Source organism: Phoca vitulina, unplaced genomic scaffold (assembly GCF_004348235.1).
Source record: "Phoca vitulina isolate PV1807 unplaced genomic scaffold, GSC_HSeal_1.0 scaffold11, whole genome shotgun sequence".
Taxonomy (NCBI): Eukaryota; Metazoa; Chordata; class Mammalia; order Carnivora; family Phocidae; genus Phoca; species Phoca vitulina.
The window spans coordinates 2,366,404-2,390,949 of NW_022589714.1; the positions used below are offsets into that span (position 1 = coordinate 2,366,404).

At 42.3% G+C, this 24,546-nt stretch overlaps 1 protein-coding gene and 1 non-coding gene across 11 annotated transcripts in view; both read left to right on the forward strand.

The window, feature by feature from the left end:
• The window catches only part of BACH2 (BTB domain and CNC homolog 2), a 350,588-nt gene that overhangs the window by 288,465 nt on the left and 37,577 nt on the right, over positions 1-24,546 (forward strand). The window lies entirely within an intron of this gene.
• Positions 8,959-9,065, forward strand: LOC116635960. Its single transcript, XR_004300257.1, has one exon. It is a non-coding gene; the product is annotated as a U6 spliceosomal RNA (small nuclear RNA).

Here is a 24,546-nt window from a genome sequence, read left to right on the forward strand (position 1 = left end):
GAAAAGGAGGGTCCTTTCATAGGTATTTTCCAACATATATAAATATCTCTACAGGTCCGCTTTGGGAAGTTACTCAGTAACTTTTAGTATTTATATCGGGCTCTGGTTGTATACAGATTATGTCCAGAGATGTGTCAGAATGTTCAGTAATAAGGACATGTTTTCATATGAATCAAAGGAATCAAAGGGATGATGACATTTTACAAAACTAACGGTAAAAGGCTTCTTTCATCTTTAACTCCACGAAAAAAAGACTCCAGGAAGTCACCCCCGATCCTGAACAGCCTAGACCCCTGGGTACCCCTGGAACTTACACGGCTTTCATTCCTCTCCACGTTTCCCATGTCAGAGGGGCTGTTCACGGGGGCCCTGCAGTGATAAGGTGGTTCCCCTCCATTGTGCCCAAAATCTGGAAGAAGACAACTGACACGTGTATGATTGAAATTTCAGAAGAGTGAGTCAGAATAAAAGTGATGCTCTAATGGATTTGCACCTGTAAGGCTCATGCCAGTGTTTAAAACAACTTTTACCTCATAGGCAAAATAATACCTCCTCTGTGGCGAACAGAATGTTGCTGCTTCCTTACTTCCTCCTCCTTGGGGACCTCCAGAAATGTCTCTTCTTTTAAGTTGTTTTTTTTAAAAGCGATTTTTTTCTTAAATCAACTCTAGTTTGTTTACACGGGAGGTCTGCAGTACTTAGTTCTTCTAATACCCATGTATTGGTCGGCTCTGGCTGCCATCACAAAATACCACAGATTGGGTGGCTTAAACAAAAATGTATTTTCTCACAGTTCCGGAGGCTAGAGGCTCGGAGGCGGCCACCTTCTCGCCGTGTCCTTACATGGCCTTTCCTCAGTGCACAGAGAGAGAGCCCTGGTGTCTCTTTTCTTCTTATAAGGACACCATCATTTAACCTTAATTACCTCCTTAAAGACCCCATCTCCAAATACAGTCGCATTAGGGATTAGGGCTTCAAACTGTGGGTTTTAGTGGGGAATGTAATTCAGTCCATAACAATTCACTAAAAAAGGATGGATTTGTACAAATACAAAACAACACATGCGCAAGGTTATCCACATATCTACAACCATATAACCATGTACTAAGCAGTCATAAGAAAGAAAAAAAAGAAGAGCTCCATGAACTGATGAGGAGTAATTTCCAGGATATATTTTAGAAGGCAAAAATAAGATGCAGAAGAGCACATACACTGTATATGGTATGCGCCCTTTTGTGCAAGGAAAAGGGGAAAATAAGAATATATATTTATAAGGTATAAAGTATATGTATAACTTATAAGCATATACATGCATACACACATTTGCAGATTTTATAAAAAGAAACAGAAAAGATAAAGAATTATGAAAAAAGTGACCTATAGAAAGGGGATGAAAAGAGAGTGAAAGGTTTGTGATGAGAGTGACTCTCTGTATCTTTTTATTTCATGTTGACTTTTGAACCATTTGAATGTTTCACGTAGCCAAAAAATTAAAATTTAGGCAAAAAAGACAAAATGCGGCAAACCTAAAAATTTTAAACAAACAGAAAAAAATGAATTCACTGTATATTAAATTGGTTAGTAAACCACACAGAATAAAAGAATAAGTTAGATTAAGTTTTGCATCTGGTGCTATGACTAGACATCCTCTGTGGGACAGTCTTCAAGACAGCTAGCCTGAACTTTTAAACATCACTGTCATGAAAGGCAGAATGACGAGGGACTGTCCTAGGTAAATGCAATAAGTGACCTTTGATTGGCTCCTAGATTGAAAAAAAAAAATCTGTGAAAGACATCCTTGAAGCAATTTAGAGACCCTGAATATAGACTGTATATTAGTTTATAATGTTATATCAACATTACTTTTCTTGGGTAGGAAAATGGTATTTTTGTTGTATAGAATGTTCTTATTCTCAAGATATATATGCTGAAGTATTTAGAGGTGAAATGTCATGATTTATTTTCAAATGGTTCTGGAAAGAAATGTATATGTGTATGTGTGTGTGTGTGTGTGTGTGTATACACGTTGATCGTAAGGAGAGTGCATAAATTTAGCAAAATTGAACAGTTGGTGAATCCAGATTAATGGCATATGAATGTACATTTCTTTCATTTTTTTTCTATAGATTGAAATTTTCAAGTTAAAAAATTCAGGGCAAACAAATAATCGATGTGGATTGATTTTGTCATCAAAGTGCTCCATTCATTCAGGAAGCATTCACAGAACAGCTACTCTGTGCCAAGCCCTGTTCTAAGTGTTGCGGATTTAGCACAGGATAGGACAGAGTAAATGGAGTTCTCCTGGGCCTACGTTTTAGTGGGGAAGACAAAAAAGAAAACAAGATAACTTTAGACTGTGGTAAGTGCTAAAAACAAAATAAACAGGGTGATACGATAAACAGCCATCAAGGGAGAGGCAGGATTAGATAGGGTGGCGGGGGAAGGCTTCCCCAAGAAGGCAGCCTTTGAGCTGAGACCTGAATGGCCAGAAGGAGCCATTCATCTGTTCGGCAGATTTGCATGGAGCACTGAGAGTGTACAGACAAGCCCAATACCTTCACAAAGTTCATCCTCCCTGTAGGGTTTACCATACGGTAAACAGGAAGAGTAAGTTGGTGATCAGTGTTACAGGGGAAAATAAAGCAGGGAGGGGAATAGTTAATAGAGGACAGGAGTTGAAATTTTAGATATAATAGTTCAGAAAGGTCTCGCCAAGCAGGCAACACACAGAGACCATGGCGAGAGCTAGGGTTGGGAGGAGACAGATCATGGGGCGCCTGCTGGGCCACTTAGTGACTGGCTTCGACTCAGAGAAATAGGAATCTTTTGGGGGATTCTGGCTAGAACAGTGATGTGATACAGCTGATCTTTCCAAAGGATGGCTCTGGATGCTAGGTTTGAGAATAGGCTGCAAAGGGGCAAGGGCAGAAGCAGGGCTACTAGTGAAGCATCTCCTGCAATAACCCAAGCAAGAGGTGGTTGAGACAAGAATGTAGCAGGGAGGGAAGGCCAAGATTTGGATTCTGACTCTGTTTTGAAGGCAAAGCAGCCAGAATTTCCCACTAACTGATTGCAAGTGGGATACGAGAGAAAGAAAAGGGTCCAAGATGACTGAGGTTTTTGGCCGCAAAACCAGAAGGATAGGAGTTGCCTTGAACTGAGGGTGGGAAGGAAAGTCTGCCCGAGGAGCAGGTTTAAGAAAGGAAACACGGGTTTGGGTGGGTGGATGGCAAGATCAGGGGATGATCAGCAGTCAGGTGGAGGGAAAAGGCAAAAACATAAAGATCTACTGAGAATTTCACAGCAGCCTTGTGCAAGGATAATTGGGATCGCCTTGTCTAAGTCTTTCCGTAGAATTTTTTTTTATTTACAAATAAACCTACTGGCAAGTGGAGCTCTGTGAGCTCAGATGAGAAGGTTACCTCCCAGGGCACACTGTCTTCTGACTCTCAGAGTCTAGCTCCCACGTGGAGCTGCTGTAGAAGGCCTCCCTAGTCCTGGGTGCTGGATGGGAGTTTCGGCGGGAAAGGAGGAATTCGTGCTGAAGATGCGATCCTCTTCACAGTGATGAGGCAGCGTTGCTGGGGGCGGGCCTGCAAGGTTCAGCCAGGGCATAGCAGTGGTTCCCAGACATTTTTTGCCAATGACCCCTTTGACATGTGACCAGATTCCACAGGCTGTTTTTCAGCTTGAACCCAAATTTCCCTTCCTTCCATGCCCCACGCCTGCGTCCGGGAGGGACACACATTCTGAGCATATTTCGTTCCTCAAGAGCGGGCTCTGGCAGCTTTGAAACTATTCATTCGCATTCCATTGCTTCTTCTGCTCTCCCGCCAAGATTCCGACAGAGGCTGCTCTTAAAATAAGGAGGCCTTATTTATTCAGATTCTTCCTCCCCCAGGAAGATGCTGAGAGCTTTTCATGAGAATTCTTCAAAAATTGCTGAGGTTCTGTGGGCTTCAGAAAGTGTACTTAAAATGGGGACTCTGGACATTAGGAGAAGGAAGGGGAAAATGGGGAGGGGGAATTGGAGGGAGAGATAAACCATGAGAGACTATGGACTCTGAGAAACAAACCGGGTTTTAGAGGGGAGGGGGGAAGGGGGATTGGTTAGCCCCGTGATGGGTATTAAGGAGGGCACGTACTGCATGGAGCACTGGGTGTTATACGAAAACAATGGATTGTGGATCACCACATCAAAAACCAATGATGTATTGTATGGTGACTAACATAACATAATAAAATTTTAAAAAATAAATAAAATAAAATAAAATGGGGACTCCGGTAACTAGGGCCCTCGGTAGATGCTCGTTGGAGGAGGTGGTAGGCCTTGAGCCCACTCTGCCTGGAGGACCACTCTGCAGCTGTGGTACATTCTGCCCACTGTGGCCCAGCCCAAGAGAACACTCCAGGAGACCATCCTTTCTGGCCAACACCAGCAACAGAGGGGAGGTTGGTTTGCCATCTCCCTCTCATTCTTCATACCTTCTCTTCCCATCTCCCTGGGTTTATTTCAAAAGCCATGTTAGTGAAAGAAACCAGTCACAAAAAGATAAATACTGTATGAGTCCACGTATAGGACATACCTAAAGTAGTCAAATTCACAGAGACAGAAATAGAATGGTGGTTACCAGGGCCTGGGGGATGGTGGGAGTGGGGGGGTTGCTTAATGGTTATAGAGTTTCAGATTTTCAAGATAAAAAAGTCCCGGAGATCTGTTTCACAGTAATGTGAGTATACTTAACGCTACCAAACTGTACACTTAAAAATGATCCCGATGGTAAATTTTATGGTACATGTTTTTTACCACAATTTTTTAAAGCCACATTAACAGCATTACTTTCATGGAAGGAAAAATACACAAGTCCTAAAACTCGAATGCCTTAGGAGAGAGCAAACAGGCAGAGTCCATGGGGTAAGGTTCTTATCTTCTAACCATAGATGTTTCTATTATCCGCCTCCCCATGATTCTGCAGGATGCACATACCTATGGTGTGTGTGTCTCTGTGTCTATGTGTAAGCACTCCAGCATTTTGTAGACATTAGTTCCTTTGAGGGACTCATCTACACAAGGGCCCTGGTACAATTTTGTCTTTTGAAGAAAGACCAAGGAGCAGTATGAAATACTCAGGCTCACATAACAGATTCCTGGAAAATCCAGGAAGCCTATGTCTACCTGAGGCCTGGTCCCAGAATCACTCTTTCTCTTTATCTCAGGCAACCCCTGCTCTCTGGACAGGAGTAGTTCTTATCAAAGATCATGGATTTCATGAAGCAGGGGGTAGCAGGAGGAGTAGAGAGAGTAGCCTATTGAGAGCAACAGCTCCCACACCAACCAGTTTAGCCTTGGGCAAGTCCCTAAACCCCTGAGCCTAGCTCCTGGGGATAATAGGACTGCTCTGAAGGATGGGAATGAGTACCTGGTACTTGGGACATGGGTCTTCTGTTCATGGTCATCATCACCATCATGGTAGGAAAAAGCCTTCAGAATCCCCCTTGAGATACCCAGCATGCCCACTGGGTAGTCCTCTGCTAGGCATAATGTCAAGCCAGTCTAGATTGGCTCTACTTGGCACAAATTCCTATTTCAGCTCCTACTGTTACTTACTTCAAATACAATTGTCTCTTGGTCCAGAACTTGCTGAAATGCAGCCTCTTTTATGCTTCATACACACTTGGGCCCCTTTTCTAACCAGTTATTGAATTGTACAATTCCCTGGGTCCTATAGAGTCTGGCCCCCATGGGTTCCTCAGTCTGTATTAGAAGGTTATTTTTGGATCTTAGGATTTACTTCAATCCTTTTTGGGGAAAAAAAATGTATGATATTATTTGAAATTGTAACTTGCTTTGAGTTAAAGATTTCTGAAAGAGCATGGTCATCTTAGCATCCAAGGCTTTCTTCCTGCTCTGTCTTAATAGAACTTAGAGGGGCAGCCTTTGTACCAGCATGGCCATCTATGATCAAAGGCCAGTGTCAAGAGAAGGTCCCTCCACTGCTAGCTCCACGACAGGAAGCCCTAGTTCAATTGTTCATCTCAACTTTGTGTCTAGAGTTTGAGTTAGAATCATTAATGAGATAGCAAGGTCACAGACCTGGGAAAACTACCCAAAAAATTCCAACCCAGATTTGAGTCCTAAGACTAACAGATGGCTATATGAGAGCTAGCATGGGTGATCTCCAGGAACCTAGTTGGCCCCATCATTGCATGAGCATCTCTTTTGCCTTGGTCTCTCAGGTTGCTAGTACAGAGCTGTGTTCTCTCCTAAGTTCTGACCATTCTTGATAAATTAGAGCTATCGACCGTGAGTATCAACCATGAGTAAATCACAGTACTTACTGCCATGTTTTAGAGCATATCCTGTACCTCCTCTCACTTCTTTCATTGCCTTGTGTCCTCCATCTCTTCTACTTGTGGTCAGGTCTTCTGGTTTCTTTTCCTCTCATTAGCAAAGATTTCAGGATTGCCTGGTTCAGTACTAAAACTTGCCCAAGAGATTATTAAGGAGGAAAAGCTTCGGGCTATTTTCTCCTGCCATTTTCAAGGTGTATAGAATGGCAGCATGTGTACAACTTTTATGATATTATTAAGTGGCTGTTATGTCAAGCCCAGAAAAATACAAGATGAGGCATGCTGCTATCCATTCAAACAAAACTGTAGGTCCACGTGACTGACTATACTTGCCCCTCTGACAGGTCTAAATGAACGAGCTTACTTGTTCAGCATGGGAAGATCATGCCTGGAAATAATGCCTATATAAAATTTGTCTTGAAACTCAGTCTGCTCAGTCTGCATTTGTTTAATTTCAAGGTTCTGCAACTATACAGTTGAATTTTTGTTGAAGAGGTCTCATGGCCTTTGAAAACTTACATACTTAGGAAATCATTGACTTCTTTATTTTTTTTTTTTAATATTGCCTTCCATTACATTCTATGAAAACTCCTTGTGTTCTCTGTAAATGTTCATGATCTCAGCAGACTGGTTGGACTAGGCCAGCGTTCCAAACTAAAGTAGCTTGACGGATCTGTCATTCATAGACTCATAGGAGACTTGGGGAAGTTCAAGAAAGCTCTGTTTGTTTTGCCAACTCACAAGTCCATATATTTTGCCAGTGGTATCCAGAGTAAATGAAAATACTATCAACCTTGTCTTTCTTCCTTGTCGATACTTGTACACAGTGTTTAAGGAATACTAAGAACCATAACTCCTCTTAATTATTGTGGGGAAACAGTGAAGAGTGTCAAGGATTACAGGTTAGAATATAAGGCATGTTAGAAGTCATCTAGTCCAATCTCCCACCCAGTTTGGAATCCTTTTATTATAATGACATAGGTATCTCTCCAGCCTCTGTTAGAACACTTCCAGCAATGGAGAGCTCACCACCACTCAAGAGCTGCTTCCATTTTGTCATCTGCGATTACTAGAAAATTCTTCCACATTTGTAGCAGATATCTGCGTCCTTTACATTTTTATTTGTGATCTTATTTATGCCCTCTGGAATGAAAGAGAACAAATTTCATCTCTTCTTCTAATAATAGCCCATTAGCTCTCTAAAGACAGCTCTTATGTGGGCCCTGTAAATCTTGCTTTTTCAGGATTTAACAGCTTGGTTCCGTATATCACATGGATTCAGTGCTCATCATGACCCTCGTTGGTCAGGCCTGCTCTTAACATACAGCACTAAATACTAGAGTCTCGATGTGATCTGAAGAGCAAAGAATAGAGGAAAGCTATAACCCTGTCCCAGCATTATACATCTCTTGCGGTAGCCCAGGATTGTGCTAAGTTTCCTGGCATCTGTGTCACTGTCCTGACTCACCTTGTTAAGCCAGCACTTTTCCATCCTGTCCTTACAGAGTTGACTTTTTTTAATCCCTGTACAGGATTTGATGTCCATTTTTGTTCAAGTGGATCTTTACATTTTACCCCCATAATATCAGTCTGTGGTTGTCATTTGGGATCTTGATTCTCTCTCCTAAAGTATCTGACCAGCTTGCCACCCACATAGTTTCCTAGTCAGATACAGAACTTAACCGTAACAGAGCAGACAATAGAAGCCTGGCTCACGTCACCAAACACTTTCCTTCAGGTTGAACTTGACATTAATCCATCATCCAGCTACTGGTCACTTAATTTTACTACCTTCCAGACCCCATTTTTTCATATTATTCCAAGAGTGACCTAAGAGGTATCAGCTGCCTTGCTGAAATCCTGGGATGCTATTTCTACTGCATTCTCTGAGCAGTAATCCTATCAAAACCAGAAACGAAGTTATTTTGGCATGACTTGTTCCTAATGAAGCTTGAATCATCTGCCACTTTCCTGTCTAGGTTCTGAGTGGGTGACGGTTTGCCAAGCCCAGAAAGATCAAGTATACAGTTCAAATGGAAGTGCTGTTCGGAGACTTAGTTTTACTCACAAAGAGTATCAAAACTTTCAGAGAGCAGGTGGAACAATTTAAGAGTGCCACATGCACATCTGAATTGAGTGACAGTGAAAATGTGAGGGGAAAGACTCCTCCAATATGTGTATATATCATAAAAATGAAAAGAAAACCATGGAGCACCTGGCTGGCTCAGTCAGTGGAGCATGCAACTCTTGATCTTGGAGTCGTGAGTTTGAGCCCCGTGTTGGGTGTAGAAATTATTTAAAAATAAAATCTTCAGAAAAAAAGAAAAAGAAAACAAAAAATAATAATGTGACTACCATTCTTGGGAAGATGGCTGATAAGATTGAGATATGATGTAAAAACTTTAAGTTCCTGAAGTCCACAGTGCCCCAAATCTCTATCAAAGAGAGAGCATGTTGAGTGGGAAGGTAGTAGGGAGGCAACCCCATCCAGGCTAGGAGTCGAGGGCAGGGTTTCTAAGGAGAAATATGTCTAAAATGGTTCCTTGATCATGGGATGGGTTTGTAAATCCCACAGAATGAAAGCAGATTAAAAACACACACCAAGAAGTGCTCACTTCGACAGCACATACACTACAATTGGAACGATACAGAGAAGATTGGCGTGGCCCCAGCACAAGGATGACACATAAATTCATGAAGCCTACCATATAAAACACACACATACCCCAAGAAGAGCTGGCCTCATAAGGCTCCCCCAGTGCATGGCCCAGGAGTTAAAACGCTGGGGGCTGAGTTCAGTTTACTTCCAACATCAGTCCTCCTTACCTTGTCTTTCCATTTCCCTGTTTTAGTCTTTCTCAGATGCCAGGGTCCTGAGAAAGCCCTTACAAGTCCTGCTACACAAGGACTGGGTTCTCCAGGCAACAGCCCATGGCCTCCGTCCCTCCAGCCTCGTCACTGTTTTCATAACACTGTACTTCAGTTCCTCAAGCTCCCTCTCTCCAGCACCAGGAATGATGGAATCCTGGAAAATACTGCTGTGGCGTTATTTTTGGCTCCTTCCTTCCAGCCCTGTGTCTGCCAGCTCATCGACAACCATTAACAGCTGTTAGAAGGGGCTTTCAATTGCCTGGCTTCTTGCTGAAGTGTTTTAACACCGGTTTTCTAAGAGCTCAGCTACGCTATAGAGGTGAGAGAAAAATGGCAGAAGAGTTACATAAAGCCCCCTTCATTTAGGTGTCAGATTTTTCTCCCCCCCCCCCTTTTTTTTTTTGCAAGAAAAATAAGCCTCTGACAAAAGCTGTAGAGGCTCCGCCCAGCTGAGTCCCTGTAGAGTCCAATTCAGATGATCTCATGTGGCGGCCCTAGAGGCAGCCCGTGCCATTAGCAGGAACACAATCAAGGAATTCCGATGTCTGTGCATCGTTGATGTGAGCAGTTTCGCATTCCCACCCTCGCTGAGCTGCTGCCACCTCACTGCAGCATCTGGAATTCTGGACTAGACACAGAGGAGGTAGCCTATCGGCACAGAGGCTAGAAGATGCCAAGAGGGCCCCCTGCAGCCACCCACAAACCTGTACCCCATCAGCCTCTTCCAGGAGCCCGTTGATGCCAATGAGGCTGCCCCAGGTGGCCACCTCCTCCGTTGTTCCCTACGAAGGACTGATAATTGTAGTAGACATTTGGAAAGTTCTGTGCTCCCTGTAAATGTTAATCCATTGATTCTCACTAGCCCCAGGAAAGATAATGATGTTGTTGCTGATCAAGAATTAACCCGTCGTGTCTACCAACACTTTACCACCTTTGGCTACTTCACCGCACATCCCCTACCACCACCGGGGAGTAACACACAGTCCTGTCCCCGTGTTTCAGACCGGAGAATATGAGAGGCCTTGTCCAAATGTCTTCTATGTCAGCATTTAGCCAGAATAATTGTTCGGTCTCCTAATCCCAGTGTTTCTCAAAATATGAATATGTGTAGCACAACATGCAAGTGAGGTGATCTCAAGTGGCATATGAAGAACTTTTTTCAAAGTCATGGTGTTTATTTTAATATGTATTAGAAAAAGCATAACCTGAGATTCCACAGACAGTCTTGCTTAGGACAGGTTTCTTTCTGAGCTAAATTTATAAGGAAGAAAGTGAGTTGCATTAGAGAGAATACTAAAGATTGTGACAGAGGGCCCCAAGTCTCTGTAGTTTAGGAAACACTTCATAATTCAGTACTTTTTCTGTCCACAAGCCCTGTCTGTCTTGTACAGTATCTACCCAAAGAAAGCCACAATGGCATCTTATTGGGAACACAGGGTCACGCCTATTTTCATAAGTTTTGCATGAAATACAGGAACAGGCTTTTTGCATTAAGTACATTTAGATGAAAACACTTGTTGTGTGTGTTTCTTTCCATCAACCATTCTTGGTTATCTGATTTGTGTATTTCTTCCAAAATACCCTAGCTCTCCTGCTTGGGTCCCTCAGCATCTCTACCCCACCCCCTCACCTGTCTGTAGCCCTACTTATGGTGAGGATAGAGGATAAGGCTCTACCTGACTACTGTTTCGTGTTGCAGAATTTCTTCAGGACTAGCTAAGATGATTTGCACCTCTCTATCAGTTCTCTGTGACCACATACCTCTGCCCCCCTCTTTTCCTTCTCATGTTTCAGCTCAATGAAGTTCTAAAGACCTATTTGTTTGGCTGTTCCGGGTATCCTTATAGTTTAGATGTTCTTCCAAAGAATGGATATGGAGGGCAATGGGTTTGATAACAATAACCCAATCTTCTGTTGCTAAAGTTGTAGGAGAAAGAGGGGACAGATGGCATGAGATGAATCAGGACAAGTCAGTTGAGCCCAATTCTAAAGAGCCTTGAATGCCATTTGAGAGGGGCTTGGGTTTTATTCTGCAGGAAGCAGGGAAATAAAGTGATTGTCATTGGGATGATTAATCAGGCAACAATACAAAGGAAGCATTCAGGGAGAAAGAGACAATGGCCAGGTTGTTATAATGGTCTAAGCAAAAAGTAAGAAGGCCATGAAGGAAGGCATGTTTGTTGCAAGAGAAAGATATAGATGCCTTTTAAAGACCAAAGAATAACAGAAAAGTCCTAAAATTGTATCATGATTTTCAAACAGACATCATTGACTGAATTGTTTATTATCTATCTCTTCTAGATCAGTGCTGTTCAATAATATTTTCTATGATGATAAAAATGTTTTCCCACACAGTCCAATATGGTAGCCACTAGGTACATGTGGCTACTGAGCACTTGCAATGTGGCTAGTGTGACTAACTAAACTGAATTTTTAAATTTTATTTAATTTTAATTAATTGTAATGTAAATAGTCACACGTGGCTAGTGACCATCATATTGGACTAACCAGCATAGTGCAGGACTAGAGTACGGTGCCAGCTATCCTGCCTAACTTGTTTGCCAATCGGTCCCTAGAGCCTAGCATTGCCTGGCACATAGTAGGTACTTAATAAATATTTGTTAAGTGAATGAATAAAAAGAAACCTTATAAAACAGAGGCAAAGAGTATGTCCTGTTCGAATCAATATACTCCTTTATGGAGAATTTTGGCCCCAACTTAAAGGTGGAGGATGGAGATTTCCCACACACATTTAGAATATTTCCCAAATGTTTAAACAAAGCTCTCAGCTTGTGCAAGTGGAGCAAAATCAAGCCAAAGGGGATAGATGAAAGTCAGCCACGTGGTGGGAAAATCCAAGCCCAAGTTCTGTTCTGTCGGTCCCTGCCTTCTTGGTTTTCGTTTCTGGCTATTGTAGAAATGCACAGTACCCACGTCTTTTCTTGAAATATGTGAGGGTAATGATCAAAATGAAAAAATATCTTTTATGAGGAATGATAAAAAGAAAATGTGTCAGAGCTGCTTTGTTAACATGGCTGTAGAAATACGGGGAGGTCCACACATGATCTGGAGTGAGGGGTTCAGGACGTAAGCCCCGTGACCTTGGGCAAGTTGTTTAAGCTCTCCAAACCATAGTTTCATAGAAAATGAGAATAAGAATCATAAACACTTCACTTACCAAGCAGTTGGGAGGAAGAAATGATATAGTAATAGGAAAATTCATGGTTCATAATCCATAAAGTTCCGTTCAGATGTTTATTCTAATTCACACAGACTAGAATTATATTTGAATATATGTCTGGAAGACACAGTTATATTAAAATATAATTCTGATATGTGCCTTCCAGAAAAATGAGAAGTCCTCAAGCTACCTACATCCAAAACAAAACCTAAACAATCCAAAAAAAGACATATGTCTCTTAACATTAAAAAAAAAATTCTGGAAAACTGATCCCACAACCTCCTTCTAATAGCTTGTTATGATCAGTAGTGCTTGTTGCCAGGAAGTTCTTTGTCTTTCCACCATCTCTCTCCCCTTTTAGATTCAGTGGCTACGTCCTCTTCCCCATTTGCCAGGGACCACCTCCCACTTGCCACTGCAGCCCTTCATACCCTTCTCCCATCTCCCCTGCTCTGTGCTTCCATCACCTGTCTCGGGCCCCTGTCTTAGCAATAAATTTAGACCCTTTTTCTCTCTTTCTTCAAACTCACAACTTCTGCAGCACCTGTAGCCATCTATTAAGAAACATCTCTGGGTGCCTGGTTGACTCAGTTAAGCGTCTGCCTTCAGCTCAGGTCATGATCTCAGGGTCCTGGGATCGAGTCCTGCATCGGGCTCCCTGCTCAGCAAGGAGTCTGCTTCTCCCTCTCCCTCTGCCCCTCACTGCCCCACTCGTGCTCTCTCTCTCTCAAATAAATAAATAAAATCTTAAAAGAAGGAAGGAAGAGAAAGAAGAAAGAGAAAGAAAGAAAGAAAATGAAAGAAAGAAAGAAAGAGAAAGAGAGAAAGAAAACCTCTCCAGCAACCTGAGTCCCCCAGGACCACCAGTTTACCTCCCTCACCCTCCATTTCCCTTTCTTTACTCTCAATGATTATAGCAAAGAGCTGGTCATCATTCCACATGTATTGACCATCCACAGACGGAGCTCTGTATAACCCTATCAAATAATATCACACCGACTTAGGTTCTTCATGTAGGTAACAACTACTTCCAGAAAAGTTTCAAAACTTCGCCTGTATGTCATGATCTCGTGTTGTTCCCCAAATCCAGGATTTATAAAGAGATTTCTGTTGAAAATAGTTATTCACTTACCGCTAGAATTATTTTCTCATAATATGTAAATCCCATTTCTTTTTCATAAATATGACCACTTCTCTGGTCTTTTTGTCATTTTTTTCCAGAGTTTAATATGCTTATTAAAATAAAGGGCCATAAATATGCACAATCCAAATAATTGTTCATCAGTTCAGGGAACCTGAGCATCAGTTTTCGGGTTTTGCCATCTTAGTCCCCAACATTCTCCCCCATTGAGAACACATTCTCTTTCTAACCATATTCAAAGACAGGAATCACTAGAAATCCTATTGGTTTTCATCATATATAAGCTTAAATAATTGTTGCTATCTTACATTTGGGTTATAGCTTTTTTTCTTTCCAAAATAGTAACATCTAATTAAGCCTAACCAGAATGTACACCGTTTGCCACCTTTAAAATTTCATTCTAATTCAAACGTCTCTTTACGGCTAGTACGTGAAGAATAAGGCCACTGTGACCCCAGCCACCGGTAAAAATACTGAAAATTAAGCCCTGCTTATGGTGAGACTAGCTCACTGCTGGCTAGTCAATAGTATGACAACTGATTGTATTGATAAAAGGGTAAAATGGTAAGTATGCTGAAATTATACAAAAGATAAACATTGAAAATAATGTATTTTAAAATCCTATTATATTAAGAAATAAAAGTTTATACAGACTTTACAAAAAAGAAAAAGCAGCAGTACAAGCCCGAGACTCAACACCTTCCAGTGGAAACCAGCAGGGTTCTGCAAATGCACCGTTAGGTGATTACTCTACCCAAGATCTGGGTTCGCAGGCACGTGTCCTCAGGGCTGAGAAGTAGCAGAGAAAAACCATACCTGGCCCTTCTTTTCCCTCTGGAGGGTTGCCAGTCAGACTTGGTACCTTGGTAATAAGGGTTAGCCCCTGTGGTCTAGCTATGTTCCCAGATCTGCCATTGTGAGCAGTCTAATCTGATGATTATAATCATAATAATCCATCAACTTAGGGTCCTTATGAAGCAGTTTTCTATAAAGTACTGCATACGACCAAACATAACCCCACATTCATACATAAGACCAAGGGCACTTTTCACTTTTCATTTTACCAAGGCTGGGAGGCGGTGGGAGTCTTCCCCTGAAACCATCAGATTTTTTTTTTAAATGCAAGTTACATGACTGTAAGAAGAATCTTCATTTCACAGTTGCACTACTTGAAACATTTCCATCGTTTCATGCATTGGTCTGTGTAGATGCAGGTTGTAGTTTTGGTGGCCCATTGTCTAAGGACAAAGGCTAGGATGGGCAGTCTGGATAAATTGCATTCCAGAAGTTTAAGAAATTAGTTGTTTGAGGGCTCCTGGGTGGCTCAGTCAGTTAAGCGTCTGCCTTTGGCTCAGGTTGTGATCTCTGGGGTCCTGGGATCGAGCTCCGCATTGGGCTCCCTGCTCAGTGGGGAGTCTGCTTCTCCCTCCCCCCCTGCTTGTGCGTGCTCTCTCTGTCTCTCCCCCCTCTCTCAAATAAGTAAATAAAATCTTTTTTAAAAAAAGAAAAAAGAAATTAGTTGTTTGAACTTAGAATGTTTTTTTCTAGAAATAGGTTATAAATCATGATTACTTTCCTAAATCAGCTCCCAAATCTCACATCTGAATCACGTTTCATTTTCTAAAATTTATTCAGTGAACAGATATTTATCATTATGCAAAGAGAGAAGGAAATGAATTCTTTAGGAATGAGGGAAGGGCTATGAAAGTACAAGGGAAGAGTAGGTCATTCTAAGGAGAGAGGACATCATGGAGGAGAGGAGGTACAGGTGGGATGTCAGTGGGTGGGAAAAGGCCATCTTGGGGTTAGTGTCTCCCCCCATTATATGCCTGCAGCACCTTCTCTATATTTCCGTCATAGCACCTTTGGCATTGTATGGCAATTGAATTATTGCTTGTCTGTCTCCTCATCTAGACAGTAAGATCCTTGCGTCAGATTTCTGTGTGGTGGCGGTGATATTTTCAGTCTGCAAATCGACCATCTAGAACAATGCCAACATGATAGCCATTTGGTTAATGTTTGTCAAATAAATGAAGAGCATCCTTTAGAAAAGTTCTAGAGGCAGGAAAATGTGTAGCGTGTATTAGATGGGAATGAGAGGGAGGAATGCAACGGAGTCTGAATGCCAGCGAAGAGGATATCTCTGGATTCTAGTTCTAGTGTCCTTTTTTTCAGCCACACCTAACTTCTATTCATTTTATATTTTTTATGGGAAAAATATTTTTGGCGTTCCAGCCAAGGGGCCCATCTTCTCCCAGTCTCAAGGATGCATGAGCTTCCTCCAGGGAGGGATAGAGATCTCTATAGATGGGTCTTAAGGAGCCAGTTGGACCCATCTCCACCCACCGTCATGGGTGTTCACAATTGGAGAACAAGGGGCAGTTTCTCCGGCGAGCCTTCCTGAGGACTTGCCTGCCATTCACTTTTAAGTACAGCTTATTCACAAAGTGGGGGCTGTTTATAAGTCAGGGGCAGCGTGTGTTTCATAAAAGCGCTTTCAGTATTAGGTTCTCTTTATTTCCACCACTTGTACAAACATACATGGAAATGGTCACTTCTCTTTTCTTTGCATTATCAATTTTTCCTTTCCCTCCTCCCTTTTAAAGTCTTAAGTTAATGCTTTTATGTTTATTTTGCATTTTTTTATGCTAACACAGTCCAGCCAGTAAATGTCCAAGTGTTCCTCGCCCCAGCTGATGGCAAGTGGCCTTGAACGAGGAGGGCCTGGGCAGCCTTCTCTGGCTAGCCTCAGCATCTGCTCTCTAGGCTTCGATTTTGCCACTATAATTATGAGCGAGAAGCCTATGGTTAATTACGATGCATGAATGGGAGATATTCCTGGACTTATTTGCATTCATTACTTGCTGGTAGTTTCTCTGTTGAGGTCTCCATCCTTGTTTTTACGGAGCTTTTGGCAGTGTTTCTGCAGTTGGTGTGTGAATTTTTATGATCTGTTGCATGTTATTCATGCAATTTCCTGCCCTGTAATGGTATCAGTTTTCCAGACGCAGAGGAATACAGACTAAAACCTGGGAGCCTGCATTAGCATAAAATGTCCCAGTTCTGTCAGTTTGATTAATTTGTCTCTTTGTCTCCACTCTATATGATAAGTGCTATTAATGGTTGCAACACTTCATATGTCAAAGTCTTTCTTCCTAATGACTTGAAAATGCGGTTTATTTCCCCCCTTTTTGTATTATTTTCCTCATTTAGCATTCCACTCAAGTATAGATTTATGCCATGCTCTTTCATTATCTTACTGGTTGCAGCACTGGAGTGATTACATATGGTGTAGAGTATGCGTAAAGATGTGATCCCAGGGGCAGCAGCTGCTGATGCAAGCTGAAAATAGATCCAGCATACGCTCAGCACTTTTCCCAGAGGCCTTTTATTTATTAGGAACAGTCTTGGTACAGGACAGCTTGGATCCTCATTTAGCAAGATGACTTTTTTGCCTTTCGGAACACTGCAGTGACTTTGCTCTATTTACTGACGCTGCTGTGTAATTATTTCTTTAACCGCCTTGTATCTCAGCATTGACTTAACCTAACAGAAATTGTAATATAATCTCGATATATAATGAACTCAAGAAGCGACAGGCTCCATTTGAAGTAATGGAGCTTGACAGATCTAAGGTTTAAATTAAATAATCCTATTTGTAAGACAGCATTTGTACATGGTACACTGCTTTAAAATGAATTTCTATTCTTCTCTAGCACTTCTTACACCGTTTTCAGTATTCTTGCTTTCAAAAGGACTTTTTCCAGAAAGAAGTGCATCGTGAAGCCAACGGCTCTTTCATAAGGAAAAGAATCAAATGAAATTTTTTTACCCATTTCGATCACTGAACTGGAACCAGCATCATTAATGATTTGAGATGGGTAGTTATTAATCCAAGCTGGCAAATCCAAATAGCTCAGACTTTTCTATCAGCACAGAACATCTGTGATATAAATATAATAGAATTTAGGATTAAGATAATAGCTAACCTTCTGCATGTGGTTTAAGTTCAAAGAGGTATTTTTTTTTCATAAATTTGAGAAGTCCTAATAACAAGTATATGTATTTATTTTCTGAATAAATCCAAGTAGAACCCTCATTTCGTGATGTCATGAGAGGTGTATTTTCAACAGGATAAGGAGGAAGTTCATTGTATATTTTAACAGATAGCATCAAGATAGTGATTCCTCAGTGTGTGATAAAATTGTCCAAATAGCAAAAATGAAGAAATAAGAACATTAAAAGTTTACAGGCAAATGACAATCTGAGAGTAGTATTATCTATTGGCAGAACCTAGTCCTATGATGAGGAAGCCTTGAAGAAAAATGAATTTATAAATAGAGAGCAGACCTCTTTATGGTAAAGTAATGAATAAGGGAGGCAAGTTACTAAATTCCCTTTTTCCTTTTTTGTGTGTGATTTTACCTGCTCTGAACCAAGAAGGCATCAGAGAAGAGGGGGGTGATTCCCTCCTTAAATTTGTGGTTGCCCTGAGATAGCGCCATGGGTTCTGTTTGGTTAACTGAGATTTTATTAATTCCATAATCAAATGAGAGTTATATGGGGTTAAACACATCATTTCCTGCTGGGTCAGGTTAAAAATTAAAGCAGTGATTCATGATAAAGAAAGTATGGAAAAAAAAAAAAGGAAAGGAAGTGTGATTATCTCATTTTAGTGGGTATATATGACCCCTAATATTGTTGAAAGAGCAGTAATCCAAACCATTCCTAAAATAAGCAAACCAAGGAGCACTTCGCTGGGTAGAAGAGAAGCCCCCCCCCCCCCGCCCACATGCACAATTGCATGAAAAAGCGTTAGACCATAGCGTTTTATCAGCTTGATCATCATGGTTCATATACTCTTTGAAGTTTGTTTGGGAGTTTAGACAGCTAATAGCCTGTGCTGTGTAATGGGGGCTGCAGCCTGCACCCTGCCCTAAAGATGCCCCCGGTAGGAACAGAATGGGAGACGAGCAAGAGCTTGCCTGGGGCTAATGTGCCTGCTTTCTTACTCTTTTTATTTTGTCTTCCTTTCTTTCCCCCCTGTCCTGCTTCCCGCTCTCACATACAAAGAACACCCCAGCTTGTTCTCCAGGCTCATCCCTAATTACCTCCGTTGTGACACGGTAATGTTATAGCCGATTTCATTCTCTGTCTCGTGGCCTCAGAACAGTGGGTGATCTTGCTTGCTATAGGAGAAGTGATACTTGGGCATGACAGGATGAATTAAGGATGGGGCCTAAGTATTAACTCTTAATTCCCTAGCTCTTGTGGTTCTAAATGAGATTCAGTGTCATTATAACTGGATGTGAGCATTTTATATGTATGTGTGTCTGTCGCTGAAACCATGTTTGATCAATTGAATTGACCTTGGTTTTCTGGTGAAACACATCAAGCGTATTATGAAACAAGCAGCCCAAATAAAGAAAAACATTTCACCTATCTTGTCAAATATTTCATTGGGACCTCTGAAAGCTGATACTTCCCTTCTGCCACCAGCTCTGAAAGGAGAACAAAAGCACTTCATTTTTGATAAGTGAGACTTGATTTTTTCTCTGAAACCTTTTCATTTCCAAGATGCCTTATGAGAAGTATCACCGTTTGGGCTAAGTTTCCCAGTAAATGATGTCGACTCTGAAGGAGGCTCTCAGAGCCAATTATTTAGCAAGTGGTTTGTAAACCAAAGACTAAAGGAAGAAATACATTATCAGATAAGGGCCAAGCAAAGAAAGAAGAAAGAAACTAACTTTATTTAGCACCTATTTTATACCAAGTGAATATGAAAATAATTTGAGTAGAATAACAAAGATCTTAGGATCAGAGGAACAAAAAAAGATCAATGGACTTACAGAGTTGGGTTTTTTTTTTTTTAATGGAATACTGTGTTCCATTATAAACACTTGTAGAAGTATTTGAATAGAGACAGAAAAGGGGAAAAGATAGAGGGTGGGAGGGTAACGAAGTTCTTAAAGTCTGTCTAAAGAAGTAAGAATAAAGTGGAAGGATTTCAGCCACTGAGGACAGAACCAAATCAGTCAGGTATTAAACCAAGATAGTTGCTAGCAAGTAGAAATATAATATTCATTTTTGTTCCTGAATTCTGTTAGCAATTTCTGCCTCTTCAAATTCTTTGGGAAATGGAGAGTCTGCATCTAAAGCTTTACTTGGCTCTCAGTCAAAGGTCTGCCTCACCCAGAAAACATCATCAGGAAGCCCAAAATCAGTGGAATTTTTTTCAATGGATAACGCAAGCCAATTTTGAGCCTGATTTAAAATTCGCTGTATAAATTCATCCTGGCTTGCTACAGCTGTGAGTGTACTCTCTTTCGATTGCTGACTCTTCCGGTAAAACATACATCCACTCCACTTTCCACACTTCAGATTTCAAGTGGAAGAGAGCTATTTGAAGACCTCCTCTCAAAACTGACTTACTGGACCTTGTAAACCTGCTTGAGAAGCTTCCATGAGTATAGATGTGTATGTGCTTACTTTTTAAAAATGATCTTTGATCCAAGAAAATTATAGCGTTTGTATTTATGGGCACACAATTATGCAGTGGGCTTTCTGAAGGCCCTATTATAAACAAGCTGGAGCTCCTATCCCTCTAGTTTTGGTTATACTCTGTTCCACTAAAAAGATACATATGCTTCATTAAGCCAAGATTTATTAGCAAGGCCAGCAGGTGATAATGGAACAGCAATTTTTACGTATCAACTTTGACTTGGTTCCCTTAATTGGCAGCAAGGAGAAATATTAAAAGATCTTGCTAACGCAGCACGATGCATGGGAATTAAGAACATCAGGGAATTTTTTTCTTTTGTGATATATTGGGAATCATAAAACCTTGGTCTTAAAATTCATCTGACCCAGCACTAAAGAAATGGGCTATATTTTATCTTTTGTATAGCCTTCCTGTCTAATACAGTGATGCTGATGAGGATTTAAAAAAATAACCTTTATTGAGCATTCACTATGTGCCAGGCACTGCTCCATGCACTTTTTTACATGCTTAACTCACTGACCCTCTAGGATTGCTGCTAATATTACTATTATTATTATTATTATTATCATCATCATCATCATCATCTCCATATGATGAGGAAACTGAGGCAAGAGAGGTTAATTAATTTGTGCCAAGGTCAGCTCCTAAGTCAAGGAGCCTGGATAGAAGCCTGGGCAGCCTGACTCCCATATTCTTAACCTCTTGCCTGAGAGATGAGAGTAGTAACACTCATTAAAGATGCAGGTGTCTGTGGGTTTTTTTGGTTTTCGTAAGATTTTTTTAATTTATTTATTTGAGAGAGAGAGAGAGCCAGCAGGGGGGAGGAGCAGAGGGAGAGGGACAAGCAGATTCCGCACTGAGCACAGAGCTCAACACGAGGCTCGAGCCCACAACCCTGCGATCAGGACCTGAGCCGAAATCAAGAGTCGGACGCTTAACTGACTGAGCCACTCAGGCGCCCCAGGTGTCTGTGTTTTAAACAGGTGGAAGAATGAGGCCCAGGGCGCCACACCAGTCAGCTATAGCTTGGAGACAGCCAGTATCTCCATCTCTCGTTCAGGGTTTTCCTGTGCCACACAGAAGTCACCATGAGCCTAGCAAGAGAAATTTGCCTTTACGCAAGAAAGAACGAAAAAGATGCTGAAAAAGTTGAAATGTAAAATGATAGCAAAGAGAAAGCACCTGAAATCTGAAATAAATCTTCGTTCTTCTTCTTTCTACCCATTGATGATTCCTCAATTCATGCCACTTGATCAAATAAAGACCTTAATATCTAGGTCATCTTGACTTACATAAGGACTCAATTTTGTCTGGGGCCTCAGTTTTGAGGCATGAGGTGTAAGACATGTTTAAGAAAACAGCTATATAGATTTTATAATAACCCAGTGTGGTAGGTAGAATAATGGCCCCCCAAAGATGTCTGTGTCCTGATCCCCCAAAGCCTATGAGTATGTTACCTTATATGGCAAAAGGGAGTGCAGAAGTGATTAAGTTAAGGATTGAGATGGGGAGATTATCCTGGGTTATCTAGTTGGGTACAGTGTAATCATAAGAGTTCTTATAAGAGGGAAGCAGGAGGGTCAGACTCCCAAGGTCCACTTTGAAGTCTGACGTCCATTTGAGTGATGATGGAAGAGGTGTCTAGAGGCCCAGGCAGGCTCTGGCCACAGAACTGATCTGTTGCTCCACAATTATCATAAAAATCAATGAACAGGGCCTGGAAGGAAGGTTGCCTTTTCCCCATCTCTGACCATAGCTATTTTCAGCAAGTCATCTCGTTTTATTAGTTCATCTATTTTCCGTTCATCTTTATTTTAAAATAAAACGGACATCTCACATTCTGTAGGAACTATCACCTCTTTCTTATTGGCCAGGCCAGAATGATTTATTGGGCAAGTTCGCTGTTCTTAAAAATCCTACATCATGCCGTGGCTAAAACAACTGACTGGCATCAGTGGTTGTCTTCCTTTAGAGAAAGCTCCAGGCTATAGAATTCGGATCCATATCCTCCTCAGTAATTTATGACCCTGAATCCCAAACTACCTTGGTTACACCTCTGATCCTTTACACAGTTCCCATCCTATCAGTCATGTGGTAAAGTGTCCCACATGACTCCTACTGGAACCCTCCTTCTGCCAGTGTGGGACCCAGGCTCCGGCCTCGGTTGGTTAGAGGCAGCATGGCCCTTTGTATATGATTCTCGGTCTGTGCTCTCACACTTCAGCAGCTCAGCCCCCTCCCAGTCTCTCTGCTCTGTCTGCACCTCCCTTCTACGGCCACTACCCACATTCCGGCCACAGCTGGCGCTTGCCTGGACTTCTGTGACCAGCCTGCCCCCCTGCCCAGGTTGCCCCCCCCCAGCTGTGGCTAGAGTAATCTCCCCAGTACTCCTGCTCGGCAGACCCCAGTGGCTCTTGATTGCCGGCCAGCCTCCTGGGTGTGACGTAGCCTGACTGTGCGGCCCTCACCCCTGCTCACCTGTCTAGTGTCACCTGTGGCCACCCCAGCACCCCTCCCCCAGCTGAACTCCTGCCTCACTGCCCTGGGTGCTGGATGTGCTCATGTGTCCGCGCATTCCTTTTCTCCCACGTGCAGCACCAGTGCCCACCCACTACCTGGCTAATCCTCCCTTGGGCCTCCATTTCTCTTACTTCCTCTGAGGTAGGTGCCCCTCCGCCAGCCCCTGGACCTCCCCCATTGCAGCTCTTACACTGTGTTGTCATTACCTGTCAGCTTGTCTCTGGCCCATCCGCCCAGCACATCTCAGGCTGGGCACCCTTTCTTCCTTAGTCATTGTTTATTCTCCCAGCACCTAAGACTATGGAACCACGGGAGGTAGTCAGTACGTGTTTAAGGGAATAAAGCGAGCCGTACCCTGTATTGCAAAGGTGGCCCCCAGCAGCACCCTGTAGAGTGAGACCAGGAAGGTGCCTGGTCTCTCTGCCTCGAACTGGATGACACAGCCTCCTCAGGCTACAAACCCCACCCAGCTAAGGACTGTCGTAGAACTGAGATTTGCTCGTCTCTACATGAGGCTGCCCGCTTGCCATTTTGATGCATTTGCTCCCATATCACTGTGGGGCAAAGGGGAGCTAAGAGGACAAGGGACGGTAGCTCGAAAGTGTTATTAATTGCTGACAGACTTAGCAGTTCGTAAAGTCACAATGATGATCGAGGACAAACAAGAACAGATCAAACGGCCTTTTAGGTCTGCATTCAATATAATCAGCTAAAGGTTTCTTCTGTGTGATGAACAAGTAAGAGGTCCCAAGTGCCCCTTTTTTCCCCCTAAAAAGTACACCATTCAGATTCTACATATATTTTTTGAGGCAATTTGCTTCTCTTTGCCTTGCTCTCTTTCTATGACTTGCCCTGCAACCCAGATCTATATAAGTATCTTGCGTTCTTGTGCTCCCTCTCCTGGTCTTTTCTGTCTCTCAGTAAGACCTTGTTCCTAACACCATGCACCCCTCAGGTGGGGGCTTGGCATGTTCACAAAGAAGCTAACAGCGCTGCAGGGCTTGTTGTAAGATCCATGGGGGGCCAGAAACAGATTCACTTCTTTGTTGTTTGCAGTCCAGCTTGACTAAGTGAAAAAGGGCCATCCTGGCACAGAAGAGAAATGTGCCTGGCATCCTTTTTGAGAAATGAAATGCTCTCCAGAAAGAAAAAAACAAAGTATAATAAAAAGCACTTGATAGTACATTTTTGAAAATATTCCTCCCTGGAGATGTACAGATGCATGGAGGATGTGCCCTATCAGTTAGCAGTGCTAATTACCTAATTATCTGGTCAGCTGCAATAAAAAACCCCTTTGACATTCTGTTCCCTCCATATGCCAGCTCAAGTGTTCTGATATCTGCTCTGTGACCGTGGTGAGGGGCACACCGTATTCTCTTCCCACCAAGAGTAAGAATGTGGGATGGTCTTCACAGCTGGCTCGGGCGGTGCTTTGTGTCGGGGGCACAAGGCTGGGAACAGGGCAGTGCAAGGTCCTGCCACAGAGCTAGCAGGACGACGCTCCCTCGAGAGGGCGACCAGACCTCACCTGGCCTCCTTGGCTCCCGGCATCCCCTGGAGCTGCCTCTGAGCTCTGATCCTGCCCACCTCTTTCTCTGGTTGCAGTCGCTTCTGAGACATTTCATAATTTTACCCATTTACCTTATGTTCTTTTTTTTTTCCATTTGACTTTCTGAAATAGCATCCCGGCAAAGTATGTCATTTCTCCTACTTTAGTGTAAAAGAGGATTTTGATTTTGCTTTTTCTCAAGCCCATCTCAAAGAGCGCACACCTCTAAAACTGCTATTCTAACTTAACATGCTAAGGAAGAACCAGTTTTGCTCAACCACCTAACACTCCCAGCCTTCATTCCCAAACCAGCTCCTGTCTTGTTCCCTCTGTCCTGCGGGATGGTGGCTGTGTCCTCTCCTGAAGCCCCATCTGTTTTGCCCTAAGGTTTTCTTCCGCACGCTGTCAGCCTCTTCCCAACGCATCATTTC